The 16,962-nt window shown below is 31.2% G+C and overlaps 1 non-coding gene across 1 annotated transcript; it reads left to right on the top strand.

Moving 5' to 3' along the window:
* Window positions 1–16,280: 16,280 nt before the first annotated feature.
* LOC125089781 (U6 spliceosomal RNA) lies at window positions 16,281–16,385 on the top strand. Its single transcript, XR_007124061.1, has one exon. It is a non-coding gene; the product is annotated as a U6 spliceosomal RNA (small nuclear RNA).
* Window positions 16,386–16,962: the final 577 nt, after the last annotated feature.

The raw sequence follows: 16,962 nt of genomic DNA, 5'->3' as shown, positions 1-16,962 counted from the left end.
GAGGCAGAGAGAGAAGCAGGCTCCCCACTGAGCAAGGAGTCCAAGGACCCTGGGATCATGACATGAGCCAAAGGCAGTGGCTTAACCAACTGAGCCACCCAGGCGTCCATCCCTCTTTTTTTTTTTTTAAGATTTTATTTATTCACTTGAGAAAGAGAGAGAGTAAGAGCAAGTGAGAGAGAGAATGCACAAGCAGCGGGGAGGGATAGGACAGGGAGAAGCAGATTCCCTGCTGAGCAGGGAGCCCAATGTGGGTTTGATCTCAGGACCCTGGGATCAATGATTTGAACCAAAGGCACATGCTTAACTGACTGAGCCACACAGGCGCCCTGACATCAAACAGGTTTTTAATGTAATTTGTGAAAATTAAAATTTCCAGTAGTGTTGCATGAATGTTTCCCTTTAAGCCCTACACCTTTGCCAATAATTAGCACTGTCAATTTTTTTCATATGTAATCATTCTGGTAGATATATTGCTGTATCTCACAGAGGTTTTTGCTTTGTTTTGGTTTGGTTTTTCATTTCCTTAGTGATTAATGAGATTGAGACATTTTCATATGTTTATTGATAACCTTTAGGTTACTGTTTTTGGGGGGCAAATTCCACTCAAGACTTTTACCCATTTTTCTTACTGATATTAAGAGTGATTATTATTCTAAATACTAGACAATTGTAAACATTGCAGGTATCTTCTACCTCATTGATAACCTTTCATTCCCTTAAAAAATGTCTGATGAGCATGCATTCTTAAATTTAATGTTATTTTATTTATAACCTTCCTTTATGGTAACTGATATTCATGTCTTATCTAACTTTTCTTTCATTTCTCTTGGTTTAGGATATTCTAAGTTTTCTTCTAGAAATTTATTTCTACTTTCATACTTTAATATTTATTTAATCTGGACTGAGTGACTATTCTTTTTTACTTTCCTGATTGAGATATTCAATTACCTCTTTCTCTGCCTACTGCAATGCCAATTTTGTTACAAATCAAGGGTCTAAGTACGTGTGGTTCTACCTCTGAACTATATTCCATTCCATTGGTTTTATTAACCTCTACTTGAACAAATTTCATAGATTTGTGATCAAACAGCTATATACTATTCTTATACTGTAAATAGTCTGTTCATCTACTTCAAATTTTTCTTGGATATTACATATCTTTTCATTTTTATATCCATACTTGTTTTAGTTATAGGGTTTTTCCACCCAGGAGCAGTTATGGTTTTGAATGGGATTAAATCTATAAATCTATTTTGAAATCTGAAATCTATAAATCTATTTTGAAAAATATTTTATGAAATGAAATTGAATATCCTCCACTCATAAACATTTTATATTGTCTATTATTTAGGACTTCTTTAGCTTTTTTGAGTTTTTAAAATATCTTTTTTAATAGAAACATTGCACAATTTTTGTTAGATTTATACCATTGATTTAATGCTACTTCAGATAACACCATTTTATATTTTAATTTGTTTACAGATATATAAAAATAGGATTGATCTCTTTATCTTAATTTTCTATTTAGTAACCTTATTAAATTCAACGATTTCTAATCTTTTTTGTCTTTAAACATTCACAACAGTGTTTTCTTTAATCTCAGTGGTTTTAGCACAACCTTTCTGATCCTCATATATATATTTTTTTCTTGCTTTATTCTACTTGGTAAAATCTAGAATGCAATACTGAGTAAGAGTGGCAAGTACAATTTTTTCTTTGTTTCCAACATTAAGAGTAATACTGTCAATTATTCCTAATTAAACATGATCTTTTTTTGGAATTTGTATGGTTCTTCCATATTAGATTAAGGAAATTCCCAATTTCCTTCTATTCCCTGTTTAATAAGTTATTTTTTAAGTAGATGTTGAATTTTACAAACCATGTTTTGTATCTGATATTATCAGAATATTCTTCAGTTTATTTTTAAATTTTATTTTTATATATTTTTTTATCCATTATTCACTTCATGTAGTGAATTGTACTGATTGAATTTCAATTGCTGGATGACCCTTACATTCTTGAAATAAAACCAACATTAACATGAACAATTAATGACACTGAGTTTGTTCTGCTAATCTTTTGATTTTCATTTTGAACCTAAGTTCACAAGAGATATTAGGCTTCAATGTTTATTATATATTTTACATGTAATATTCTTTTGTATCCTATTTTTCTGGCTTCATGTAAAGAGTCAGTAAGTTTTCCTGCATTTATTTCTTCTAATATTTTTTAATATTACTATAATTGTTCCATTCAGTGTTTGAAAGACATTACTTTGTAAGTCTTTTATTTAAAGTTTTGATTTACTTAATAGTTCAAATCTATTTGGATTTTACATTTCTTTTTATATTAATTTTACATTTTGTTATTCTAAGAATTTTCATTTGCATCTACACAGTCACAGATTTCACATTTCCTCAATTCTTAAAAACTGTTTAGCTTACTTTTTGGCCCATTATATGAAATATTTGGGGTGATATCCCATGTCATGAACAATGTTTAATATGTATCAGTTAAGTCTATTCTGTCAATCATGTTCATATTTCATATATAAAATATTTATTGAATTTTGTTTCTTTGTCTATCAGTGAGAGAAGGGTTTTGAAAATCATCTATGTGCAATTCTAAATTTGTATATTTCCTCTTCTTTTTGTCCATTCTACTTCACATATTTGAAAGCTATGCTTTTAGATGGATGTTCAAAATTAGTTTCACTGGGTTAAAATCAGGGTTTGATGGAGAGAGTTTAAAAGGACTACTGCTTTCTTGCAATTTATGATTCTTATGGCTCCCTGTATACCTTGGCTTATGGTCCCTTCTTGATGTTACTATCACTTCTTGCTTCTGTCATCTCATCTCCTACTGTCTCTCTGATCCTTTGACTCCTTTATATAAAGATCCCCTTTCATTATACCAGGGCTACCTGAAAAATTCAAGGTAATCTTCTCATCTCAAAATCTTTAACTTAACCACATCTGCAGAGTCCTTTTTTTTTTTTTAAAGGTATTTTTTTTTTTATTTATTTATTTGACAGAGAGAGATCACAAGTAGACGGAGAGGCAGGCAGAGAGAGAGAGAGAGGGAAGCAGGCTTCCTGCTGAGCAGAGAGCCCGATGCGGGCCTCGATCCCAGGACCCTGAGATCATGACCTGAGCCGAAGGCAGCGGCTTAACCCACTGAGCCACCCAGGCGCCCTGCAGAGTCCTTTTTTGCAATGTAAGTGAACATTTACATGTTCCAGGGATTATAAAATAGATATTTTGAGAAGCGGCATTATTTAGCCTGAGACAGTATTTCATGGCACATCTCTTCCCATTCCATTACTTTCAAAATTACTGGGGCCTGTCATATGGTGTGTATCTTAATTAGATTATTCTGTATAATGTGATATTATTATGATATATATTTTTAATATACAGCTTAATTTTTGTGTTTTATTATTCTACTTTCTCCCTGTTTTGTTTTTTCCTCCTTTGCTTCCTTTGGGATTACTTGTTTTTATTATTCATTTTATTATTCATATTTTCATTTTACATAGCATGCTAACACATTCTTTATAGCTCATTTAGTGATTATCTAGAAATAATGACATGCCCCATTTAGTTGCTAAAGTCTAATATCAATTAGGACATCTAACATTTATTGAAAAGTACATGATCTTAGAACAATTTAGCTCCATTTTGCTCTAAACCTGCATGGTATTTTATGTACTTTTTATATTTATTTATATTTTAACCTCTACAAAATCTTATTTTCTATAGTTTACAACAATTTATATCTTCTGCATATTCACTCCATATCTTTATATTTATTGCTCTCTATATTTCCATGCTTCCATCTGATACCGTTTTCCTTTCATTTCTGTTTTTTTTCACTGCAGGCTTGCTACTGACTGATTCCATTTTGGGTTGGAAAATATTTTTAATTTTGCTTCATCTCTGAAAGATTGGTTTTTGCTCATATGGTTTCTGTGTGGGCACTTATTTTCATTCAGCAGTTTGATGACATTGTACTACTGTCTTCTGCCTTTAGTTTTATATTTGAGTAATCAGTCATCAGTTTCATCATGTCTTTTGAAAATAATATGATTTTATTTCCTGGCTTTCTTATAAGGTTTGATTTCATTAGGTTTAGTATTATGTGCCTTGGGGTAGTTTTTCTTTGTATTTATTCATTTTGGTTTAAAAAAAAAAAAAAAACCTCCTAAAATCAGTTATTTATTTTGTCATCAGAGTTTGAATATCCTTAGCCTTTATCTCTTCTGTTATTCATTTTCTGTCAGGTTCACTATCTTTTCTTCTTGAACTGCAATTATATGATTTTATGTATACTCCTTAGTATGGTAGTTAAGAACAGGGACTTAGCAATCATATGTATTGAATGCGAACCTGGGCTCTTCACTTACTAGTTCTGAGAGTAGATAATCATTGACCTGTCAATTTCCTCATTTGTAAATGGAAGATCCTTATTCTATTTATGCTATTTGCTGAGTAAACATTAAATGAGAAATATATGTAAAACATTTAAGACACAGCTTTTATTTCTTATTAACACATTTTCCTATAGCTTTCAGTATACCAAATAAGCTGAGAATAAAATAAAAGGCTCTAGCCAGCATCTCTTCATTTGGTGCCTTCCTATCACCTTTCATTTTGTGGAACATGTAGTTACATATCATTGCTCTTTATCTGAACTGCAGACCTAATATCTCAATATAAATTAACTTTCTTACTAAGAGGTGAGGAAAGTATTGTTATACTTTCCAGACTTTGTTTATCAGAGCAATAAGTCAAGGAAGGAAATCAGGAAAATACTGGAAGATTATAGGAAAGGGATCAGAGAATGCATTTTGCAATGGTCCAGTGTGTTTTCTCTGTCCAGATTTTGCTGATTGTGGGTCTGAAGGATCCTTAGGCACTTAATGGACAACACCAACCAACCATCACCATCAAAGACAAGAGGATTTAACAAAGCCTTTATATAATAATATTATTGAACATGCCTATAAAAACTGATTGCAAAAATAACAAATACTAATAATTAAGGATACTCTTTATTTCTGTGTTCATATTAACCAATTCATTTTGTACTTACATCAAATAATTCTTTTTAAAAATGTATGTTTGCTAAATTCAGTTAAAAATTAGTATCTCCAATTAAACTAAATGTATAATTATCTTTCCAAAACTAGTTTAGTTATTCCCTTAATTCCATGACTGCTATTTTAGTCATCAAGCTATACATTCATTATACATGCCTGTGAATCAACACCAGTGGAGCATTTCCATTTTGGTCTTGCAATGATTAGGGTTTAATGGAAAGAGAAAGATATACAAAGTTACCCATTTATTCTCTACAGATTTTTAAAAAAACATTTGTTTCTCCTCATTCTGTGTTTAAGTATAAAAACAAACATAAGAATTTTGACATAAAGTATATTGTTTAGATTGCCTTTGGAACATAATTTTCTATGTGCTCTCTTTTCTAGTGAACATCAAAAATTTCAAAAAGAAAAAAACAAGTTTTCAAATATGCTTGCACTGTGGATTTATATATTTAAAACCAAATAAACAAAAACTTTGTTTCTTTGGACACAATCTCCCTAACTAGATCACTATAAGAGTAGCAGAAAAAAATATATTAAGCAGTTTTCAGTCAAATATTTTCCTTTTATTAAAATGTCTTCTTCTCTCAAAAAGAGAACTACAAGCCAATATCTCTGATGAACATAGATGCAAATCCTCAATAAAATACTAGCTAGTGAAATCCAACAATACATTAAAAAAATCATTCATCACAATCAACTGGGATTTATTCCTGGTTTACAAGTGTGTTTCAATATTCACAAACCAATCAGTGTGAAAAATTACTTCAATAAAAGATAGGATATGAACCATATGATCATTTCAATAGGCACAGAAAAGACATTTGAAAAAGCACAATATCCATTCACAATAAAGACCCACAACAACATTGAATATTCAGTGAGAAAAAGATAGTTTCTTTAACTAATGATACTGGAAAGCTGGACAGCAACATGCAAAAGAATGAAAATGGACCACTTTCTTACACTATATAGAAAAATAAATTCAAAATGGGTTAAACACCTAAATATGAGACCATAAAACCACAGAAGAGTTCACAGGCAGTAACTTCTATGACATCAGCCATAGCAACTTTTTTTCTAGATCAGTCCCCTGATACAAGGGAAGCAAAAGCAAAAATAAACTATTGGGACTACATCAAAATAAAACACTTCTGCATAGCAAAAGAAACAAACAACAAAGCTAAAAGAGAATCTGCAGTTAGGGGAAGATATTTGCAAATGATATACTTGATAAAGGGTTAGTATCTAAAGTATATAAAGAAACATAAAACTGCACACTAAAGAAAACAAATAGTCCAATTTAAAAATGGACAGAAGACATGAACAGATATTTCTCCAAAGAAGACATCCAGATGACCAACAGACACATGACAAGATGCTTATCATTACTTTTCGTCAGGGAAATGTGAATCAAAAACTATAATGAGATGTCACCTCACACCTGTCAGAATGGCTAAAATAAAACATAAGAAACAAGTGTTGGCATGTATGTGGAGGAAAAGGAACTCTTGGGCACTGTTGGTAGGATGAGAAGTGGTACAGCTGCTGTGGAAGAGAGTATGGAGGTTCCTCAAAATCTTAAAAATATAACAACCTTGTAATCCAGAAATCAACTATAGGGTATTTACCCAAGGAATACCAAAACACTAATTCAAAGGGACACATGCATCCCTATGTTTATAGCAGCATTAATTACAATAGCCAGGATATGGAAACAGCCCAAGTGTCCATCAATTGAAGAGTGGGCAAAGAAGATGTTATATTGATTGTTATATATATACAAATCCTTCTTTTTCCTAGACAGATAATTGAGTAATGGAACACTTGGTGTTTTCAACTTTTAATTCTCAAACCCTATTTCCTTTGGTTATTCTGCCCATAGTTTTGCATTTTCTTTGTTGTGGGAAAAGAGGAATTTCTGAAGATTAATTAAACTTTTTATTAAGATGATATATGTGGGCGCCTGGGTGGCTCAGTGGGTTATGATCTCAGGTCATGATCTCAGGGTCCTGGGATGGAGTCCCCCATCGGGCTCTCTGCTGGGCAGGGAGCCTGCTTCCTCCTCTCTCTCTCTCTCTGCCTGCCTCCCTGCCTACTTGTGATCTCTCTGTCAAATAAATAAAAAATCTTTAAAAAAAAAGATGATATATATTTTGTTTCTTAAGTAATCATACATATTTTTGCATTTCTAACAAATAGATAAAAGAGACTTATAGAATAAAAGCCTTTTGATATTCTGGTTAATTAGATTTGTTTTAGTATAATTTTATATGTATGTCTTTTACAAAGTTTGAACATGTGAGAATCACCTTTCATTATTCTTTATTACCGGTGAAATTTATCTGAATGTGTAGCTATCTTTAAAGTTTATTTTCTGATCAATGCAGGTGGACACCTATGAAGAATGTAGAATGACTTAGTGTCAAAATTTCAAAATTTACAGTTTGCTTCAAAATACTGGATTTTGGATTGGTTTTGAAGCACCTAAACTAGTTTTCATCGGACTTTACTCTGTTGGCTTCATTTCCTTGTTTTGATTTTCAATAGCAATTACAAATGTGGAGTCCTTGAACTTATTTGAATGAAAGCTTAATAGATTGAATAGTCAGAATGTGTTTGGGAATGTTTGGTATATGACTAGCTGCATATAAAACAGAAAAAAAACTGAAATAGGCAAATAATTTCATGAAGAACTTTTAGGATTTCCATTGAGAAGTGTTCATCAATCCTAAACCAACAGAAACTAAAATGATAAATTATTTCTTCCATGTTAAAGTGTATTTTAAATATTTGTTTTCCTTAAAAAAACAAGCTCCAACTTATTGCATATAAAAATCATATATAAAATGGAATAGGAATTCCAAAGATATATACTAAATATAATATGTTGCTAAGATATTCAGTGTTATTCAATGTATTCATGTTTGAGTTTCAAACTATTAAAATTACCTTCAAATAGGTAGAAGACTTATCAGAAGTGTGTGAGCATCTTTCTTCTCTCTTACATCATAAATTATTAACATTTTTTTTTTAATTATTAACATTTTTTGACAAATATAGCAGTGACATTGTTATTTCCCTCAGATTTCTTGAGGAACAATTTATCCCCAGCACATTCATGTTCTTAGTTCCTGTGTTTTAGGTAGATCTAAGTAAGCCAACATTCTTATGCATTTTAATTTTTTGAGAAACGTCCAAACTGTTTTCCACAGTGTCTCCACCAGTTTGCATTCCCACCAACAGTACAAGAGAGTTCCTTTTTCTCCATGTCTTTGCCAATTCTTCTTGATTCTTGTGTGCTTTATTTTAGTCATTCTGACAAATGTGAAGTGATATCTCATTGTAGTTTTGATGTGCATTTCCACAATGATGACTGATGCTGAGCAACATCTTTCTAGATATGTCTCCTAAGGTAAGGGGAACAAAAGTAAAAATAAACTATCAGGACTTCATCAAAATAAAAAGCTCCTGCACAGCAAAAGAAACAATCAACAAAACTAAATGGCAACCTATTGAATGCTAGAAGATATTTCCAAATGACATATCTGATAAAAGGTGCATATCCAAAATACATAAAGAGCTTATACAAATCAAGCCCCTCCCTCCAAACCCCAATTAATCCAATTAAAAATGTGCAGAATAAATGAAAAGGTATTTTTCCAAAGAAGACATCAAGATGGCCAACACACACATGAAAAGATGTTCAACATTACTCATCATCAGGTAGTCTTAAAATTCTTAATACCTACTATTTCATTGTAATTTGTAATCAATAATTCTTAAATTACTAGTGAGGCTGGGCATTTATTTACATGTTTAATTGTTCTGGTCTCTCTTTTTTGTGTGAGAAATTGTTACTGTTTTTTTCTAGTTTTTATTTGGATTATTGCCATTTTTTTAACCTAAATTTTATTATTTTTAAATTTTGTTAAATAAATGGGTCCCTTTGTCATTTTATTAATTGAAAATATTTCTCGTGTTGGCATTTGAGTTTATATTTTAGTAAGCATTTTTATAATCTTACTTAAGTTTGAAATTATGAGTAAAAATGATAAGAAAATATTTCCTGCTCCTGAGGAATAATCTCTTGGATAACATCTACCATTTTCACATTACATCCTATATTTTTAAATTCAAAATGAATTTATTTAAGTTCATGAACTTGCTAAGCATTTCATAAATTAGAATCGTCTATCCCATCACTGCTAATTTAGATAACAGCATATTAGATATATTTTCTCATGAAAATTATTTTGTAACATTTATATATTTCATTAAATTATTGCACTAAACTCTATAGAAATAGAGTGTATTTTGGCAGCCATCCATGAGGCACTTTAATGTATAATATACTCAAACTTTTTCTTTCATCATTTTTATCATTAAGCTATTTATAATGAGTAACATATAGCCCTATAACTTAATTGTATAAACTATCATTGAAAAATATTTAGATGATGTTAATAATTCACTATGACTCAGAATGCAACAAATACATTTGAGAGAATTTTTAAGGTAACAACTGTTTAAGCTTCTTAAAAACATGTTGAATTTTCTAAGGAAGAAAAAATTCTGATGATGCCTTATCCAAACTGTTTGAAATGGCTTTTTTCAAACTCCTGATTAGTAAGTCCATTAGCTGATCTCCATGAGATGAAAAAAAGAAAAACAAACAAAAAAAGGCAATATTAAATCAGTCGTTTAAAATATCCTAGTTTAGTCACCTGTGAGATATAGAAATTTTTATTCTACTCAACAAATTTTATTACTGCATTGGAAAACCATTATCTAGTTCTGGAAAAATAAACCTATAAAAAATCTTAAGGAAAGAAATTTCCTTTTTTTTTTTCAGCTTTACTGAAATACAATTGACCTACAATATTGTGTTAGTTTAAGGTTTATAATGTGTTGACTTGATCTATATTGCATAATGATTACCACTGTAGTTTTAGCTAATACTTATATAATCTCACATAATTATCATTTCTTTTCCATGGTGAGGATATTTAAGATATAGTCTCTTAGATACTGTCCAGTCTATAATATAGTAGTGTCAACTATAAGTATGATGCTACACATTAGATCTCCCAAACCGCCTCAGCTCATTACTGGAAGTTTAAACCCTTTGACCAACATCTCATTTTCCCCACCCACCCCCAGCTTCTGGTAACCATCATTCTAGTCTCTTGTTTCTATGAATTCAGCTTTTTAGATTCTACATATAAGTGATATTATACAGTATTTGCCTTTTCTATCTGCTTATTACACTTAACATAATAATCTTGAGGTCCATCCATGTGGTTGAAAATAACAAGATAGTCAAGAGATTTTCTAGTATTTTAATCCCACACTTCATCCATATGAGTCCACAAATATTTTCTCAGAATGATGAATGAATATTTACGTCCCTCGTGACTTTGTTCTAGATCTTTCTATGAAACTTTTAAGAAAAGAAGATCTCTATTTTCTGTGTGTGTCTGATAGAAATACCTTAAAAACTTAGAAAATTAATCAATTGTTTGATAGATGATAGATACAGATGAGTACAAGAAGAAAATATCTTTGTGGTCTATAAACAGAAAACCCATAAGGAGTTGAGCATGAACTATTATTATTGTGCTCCAATTTAATAACTGTAATAAATGATCTGTGGACTTGTTTCCAACTTGGCAGAGATAATTTTAGGTAAAATCAGTAACCACAAAATCCAAGACTGGATGTTGATCCTCTTGTTTGTATAAACCTGGAAATGAAATTTTGGTGTGATTCAGAGCCCAGAGCTTAACTGCTAATGTGAGACTAGCTAACAGTTGTGAACTATGAAAAATCGACTCATAGAAATGTTTGTACTGTATTATGGACAAACATCTCTTGAAGAAGATTCTAGAAGACAGTGAACTGTTAAATAGAGACTTAAAAACACACAAGAAAAATAAGCACTTACAGGCATAGACACACAAATACATAAAAAGTTCAAACAGAGTGTGGGGGGGATTAGATTGTCTTAAAAAACAAAAATAATTCTAATTCCATATGGAACTCTTAAGTGTCAAGAATTGTGGAGACAATTCTCAAAAAGAACAATTGAGTGTTTTGTCTTCCAGATGTCACGTCATTAAATATGGTAATTTGTTACATGATAATAGTTAATTTATACACAAAGATTCTAGTCCTCATTCTATATTATACTTGTTAATCATGATTCTGGTCCACTAGTAGCTCAATGTTCCTGGATGAGTTATTTGGTTTAAGTTTTATTTCCCTTTTTATAATTGTTATATTTAAAGTTACTTCCAAATAGAAAAATGAAATTTAATATCCTAACAATACTTTCTTGTGGTCAAAAATAATTTTTTCTTTTCTGTTTTGTTGTTGTTGTTGTTTTTAGATTTTACTTATTTAGATAGACCAAGAGAGCAAAGCAAGGAGGAGGGGCAAACCAAGAGCAAGAAGCAGACTCCCTACTGAGCAGGGAGTCCAACTCTGGGCTCATCCCATGACCCCATGACTTAGGGATCATGACCTGAGCCAAAGGCAGATGTTTAACTAACTAAGTCATCTGGGTACCCCGGTCAAAAGGAAATTTATGAACATTTTAATGGAATCAAACTTAAATAGTAAATGACATTTTGCAATAACTACATTAAATGTTAATTATTTTATAAAAATCCAGATGATTATAGTTATTTCTAAAGAAGCAGTCCAGTCCCACATCAAAAAAGTAATTTTGAATTAATAAAAAGAGTAATGCTGTATGAAGATATCCATATAGATTATGTTTAAATATTTTCATGTTACTTACTAATTCTTGCTTATGAGTTATTTTAAAGCCACATATACCATAAATATTTTGTATCATCTGAAATATTATGTTTTATGTTATAATTCTTATAACTAAATAATATAGACTGACTGTACAAATACCTCAACAGGTTGCATGATTTTTCAGTTGTTACCACTTTGGTGACTAGAAAGGTGATATGATTTATTAATATGTTCCTATTCAACCTTTCTGAATAGCAATGTGTGAATCTGTGAGCTTTAAATTTGATATATTTAGGTAATACAAGAATAAAAGTAGTTTCTGTGTAAGTTAAAACTTTCTCCTGGCAGTATTGGTAAGGATATCCTACCAAACAAATAAATACCCACAGTCTTTGCATTGATCACCAGTCCTCGGTAATCTATAAAGAAAAAGGGAATATTAAGGAGGAGACCTATATCTATTTCAAGTTTATGTCCACCTTTAATGTATGTCAGTAATACAAATTCTTAATATATTTTATTATTTATCATAATAGTTTTTTAAAATACTGTCACCTCTTGAGAACAAGAATTCAAACCATTTACCTTAAAAGAGGAACAAAAATATAAAATCATTTGTTTTTATGAAACGATCTATAAAGATCGAAATAACTGCAAAAAAAAAAAGGTCAAAAGTGGTTGGGTAGTCAACGAGTTAAATAAGTGACTTCCTAAATCTGACAGTAAATTTTTTTTTTTACTTTTTTTAAGGTTTTACTTATTTATTAGAGAGAGGGAGAAAGCATGCAGTGGTAGAACGGGAGTAGAGGGAGAGGGATAAGCACACTCCATGTTGAGTGCAGAGCCTAACTTGGGACTGGATCCCAGGACCCCAAGATCATGACCTGAATTAAAATCAAGAGTCAGAAAGTCAGAAGACCAAGTGAGTGAAACACCCAGGTACCCTTAAAATGTTTTATTTTTAATCAGTGCAACTCCTTGTTGTGAAAGTACATTTTTCATGCTGCTAAAAGTACCCATGTTACAATTTGTATTTCATGGAAATAAATGGCTTGTTCTTATAAATATAGGTAGCCTAAAATGGTGTTTGATCTTTTTCGTTAGAAAAATGATATAGATGAAGGATGATAAATGATAGATACATGATGAAAGAAAAGAAAGAAAGAAAGAAAGAAAGAAAGAAAGAAAGAAAGAAAGAAAGAAAGAAAGAAAGAAGGAAGGAAGGAAGGAAGGAAGGAAGGAAGGAAGAAAGAAAGAAAGAAAGAAAGAAAGAAAGAAAGAAAGAAAGATGATAGATGATAATCAGGGTGCCTACATAATTTATTATTAAGTATAAGAGAACATTATTTTTAAAAATCTCTCAGACTATGGGGCGCCTGGGTGGCTCAGTGGGCTAAGCCTCTGCCTTTGGCTCAGGTCATGATCTTAGGGTCCTGGGATCAAACCCCCACATTGGGCTCTCTGTTCAGCAGGGATCCTGCTTCCCTCTCTCTCTCTGCCTGCTTCTCTTCCTACTTGTGATCTCTGTCTGTCAAATAAATAAATAAAATCTTTAAAAAAATAAAAAAAATAAAAATCTCTCAGACTATTTTTATTTTTTTAAATTCTAAAATTGTATGAATCTGACGGCAGACCTTGGTAAAAACTGAAGTTAACTTTGAATAGCTCAAACAGTAGAAAAAAACTTCTTCCAAAAATATGTGGCCACTCAAACTTTCCTTCTTCATCCCAGTGACAAACTGGAAACATTCATCTGACACTGCTGTCTTTTTGTTTTCCATAATGCTGGTTACAATTTACTTCAGAAAGACATGAAGGAGTTTTCTTCCCAATAGCTGCAGTGAGAGAGGATTGTACCTTTTATCTTTCTTTCTTTTTTTTTTTTGCAAGATAAATGGAGCAGGTGTAGAGGAATTAATGAAGCAACTGCCAAATTGCAGGGGTCACTGGTGTGTTGAAAGCTATAAATTAGCCAGGTCTAGTGGGAAATTACCCTCTACCTCTATTGAGATTCTGCCATTTCTAAATTCAAGTTCAAGACAAGAGAAAAAGCAATTTGAAAGTGAAAAAGAAAAGTGCTAGTTAGCTTGCATTATTTAGGGTGAAACTCAGTTAAAAACACATACTGGAATATTTATAAATATTAACTTTACAATGAATTCTAACAATATATATATAGTTAAATTTTATTCTATAGAAGAAAATAGAGTTTATGCTTCATTAAAACCATATTTCTATTGGTAAGGGCAGTTTGAAACTACTAGGAGTACCGTATAAATTAGTGTTTATGAAGATACTCATTTGTTGAATTCATATTAAATCCAGTGTTCTTCAGGTAGCTGTTATAAGACTAAGGATTAAAAAGAACTTGAATTAAATATGAAATTGCAGGGTGTACTTCACTTACTTCCTGCCTCCAATTCTGACTTTCTCATTGTTAAATGAAACATCACAGAGAAAGGGTTTTATTTTTAAAATACATTTGCTATAATAAGATAAAAGCTAAAAGGAGAAAGTATTTGAAAATCTTTTGAAATAGTATTAAAATTTGATTAACATTAATTTGTTTCAAAGTTACAGAGAAGCAGAACAAGAACTCTAATGTAGCTGTGATGCAGGGAAAATAACTTATGTATACAACTGACAGACATGCAAATTATGCTGATTCTTATTAGTATCCTGCTCTTAAAAGAATCTACAATTTTAGTTCAAATATACATAAGTTCTTTTAAAGGATTAATATAATATTCCACAAATATAATATTAGAAATACAATATTCTAAAAATCAGGCAAAGAAAGAAAAATATGGTTTGATCTGGAAAATGAATCAAAAAGTAGTAAAAATTATGTGTATATCATATGTGTCTTTATGTAGAGGTCAGATGTACAGTTGGGAATGACTTTTCTTAAAGTTATACTTTCCTTGTCCATGACTATGCTCTACTTTTATTATTTACTTACTGGTGTCCACATAAAAATTTCTCTCTTCTCCAAGGAATATGTTTCAATGTGTTTCATAAATATTTTAAAATATATCTGTATCATTATAAAATATATAGGATTTTTAATTTTACTTTATGATGTTGGAAATATTTTTTCATTTTTTTTTTAGTTTTGTTCACTCAGCATTGTTATATAGCATTATGTAATTTACCCAGCATTATGTAATGTTATGTACCATACATACCATTATGTATGCCAACAATGTTGTACTTCTTATATATTAACTGTTTGTAATTGCTATAATGCTGCGTAATGCTGCTTATGTGCATTAATCACATTTCACCCATACTTCCTCATACTCAGGGGATACACATTTTTTCCAATAAACAGTTGCTCATAACTACATGAAAGGAAAATCTCCACAAATGTTCTTTATGGACCAAGGCAAGCATTTCTGTTCCTTTATGTACAGGATGGATACTGGATTCTAGAGTGAATATTTGCCTTCGTTCATTGTATTCTTCTGAGGGTGACCTCTGGAATGGTTATATTGTTTTATAGACTTGCAAACAACATATTAGACAACTGTTTCCCCAAATAACGATGGATTTATCTGCTCTACAGATTCCCCTGCTAATGAATTTCCTGTTCATTAACTATCCCTAATTTTCAAATATTTACTTTGAGTATATTGAGGATAATTTTTATATTTCAGATATTAATCCATTTTCAGGTTTAGATGGTGCAAACATTCTCTCATACTGTTATCTTTCTCTTATTCAGTAGAGTTTTTGTTGAACAGAAATTTTTAATATGTATGTACATAGTCAAATTCATAATTTTGCTTATGATATATTCTTTGAGGAGTTGTTTAATATGTGAATCTCTACCCCTGAGTAAGAATTAAATTATCTGCATTTTCTTTGATTACACTGGCAGTCTTTTCCCTCCCATTTGACAATCAGTCATTGAAGTGTATTTTTTCTATATAATATAGTGGAAATGTTTAGCTCTAGTTTTCTCTAAATGGTAGTTTTTTTCCCTAAATGATAATTTTTTTTCCAAATGACTTGGCAAAAATTCATCCTTTTCCCACTGGTATGTGGTATCACTTTTATCACGGTACAATTTCTTATATGTATGTGCATCTAATACTAAGCTTTCAATACTGGTTTGTTTGTTAATTTCATTCTTAGGACTATATTGTTTTTACTATGATTTTGTAATAACCACTATCCATGAACTTGATACATCCATAAAATTTCTAGGGTAAGTTGTTTGAAGACATCAGTAAAATCCTTCTATTACTATTATAGGGATTACATTTAATGTATTGATCAATGATGTGGAAAGAAATAAAATATTATAATGTTAAATAATTTCATCATGAAGAAAGTATAATTTATCACTGACTCGTCATCTTTTATGTATAGCAGTGAAGTTTTAAAGTTTATCAATCCGGTGCTCACTTTGGCGGCACATCTATGAAAATTGGAATGACACAGAGAAGATTAGCATGGCCCCTGTGTAAGGACATGTAAACTTTATCAATCCTATCATCCTTTTATTGTCCTATACCTTCATTCTTTCAATTCCTAGACCCCTACTTAAAAGTTTAGATCCTTTGACATCTAAATTATCTTCTTAATGCTTAAATCCCATATTTCATCATTATAAAATCTCACTTACATACAACCACAACTATGTTCCACAAAGCACTATTTTCATAATGCAAGCATGAAAAAGCCCAATCCGTGTCCACAGGACAGTCAAATGTGGGTTGTAAAGCAAAGATGAAACCTCCTTGAATAGTCTTACTTTGAATCTAGAAACTCTATCATTAATTATGCCCTTGCTGTAGCCTATGGATAATACTGTATTTCTGTAGTTCACTTCCCTTTTTATTTCCTAATTCATACTCTTCTCTTCAAATACCTCCTCTTTGAATCTTACTCTCATGACATTGCTTTTTTTTTCACTGACAAAACTAAAAGAAGTGGCGGGGGGGGGGGGGTTGTTGCACGTGATCTCGCCAACCTCCCATTGTCCCAGACTTATTTGTTGCTTTACCCTCATTTTTCTCAGATTCAACATTTGTGCATATCAGGATGTCACCCTCACTTCCTGTTCATTCTAGTGCTCA

This window comes from Lutra lutra, chromosome 1, assembly GCF_902655055.1.
Source record: "Lutra lutra chromosome 1, mLutLut1.2, whole genome shotgun sequence".
Classification (NCBI taxonomy): domain Eukaryota; kingdom Metazoa; phylum Chordata; class Mammalia; order Carnivora; family Mustelidae; genus Lutra; species Lutra lutra.
This window is presented reverse-complemented; position numbering and strand designations above follow the sequence as displayed.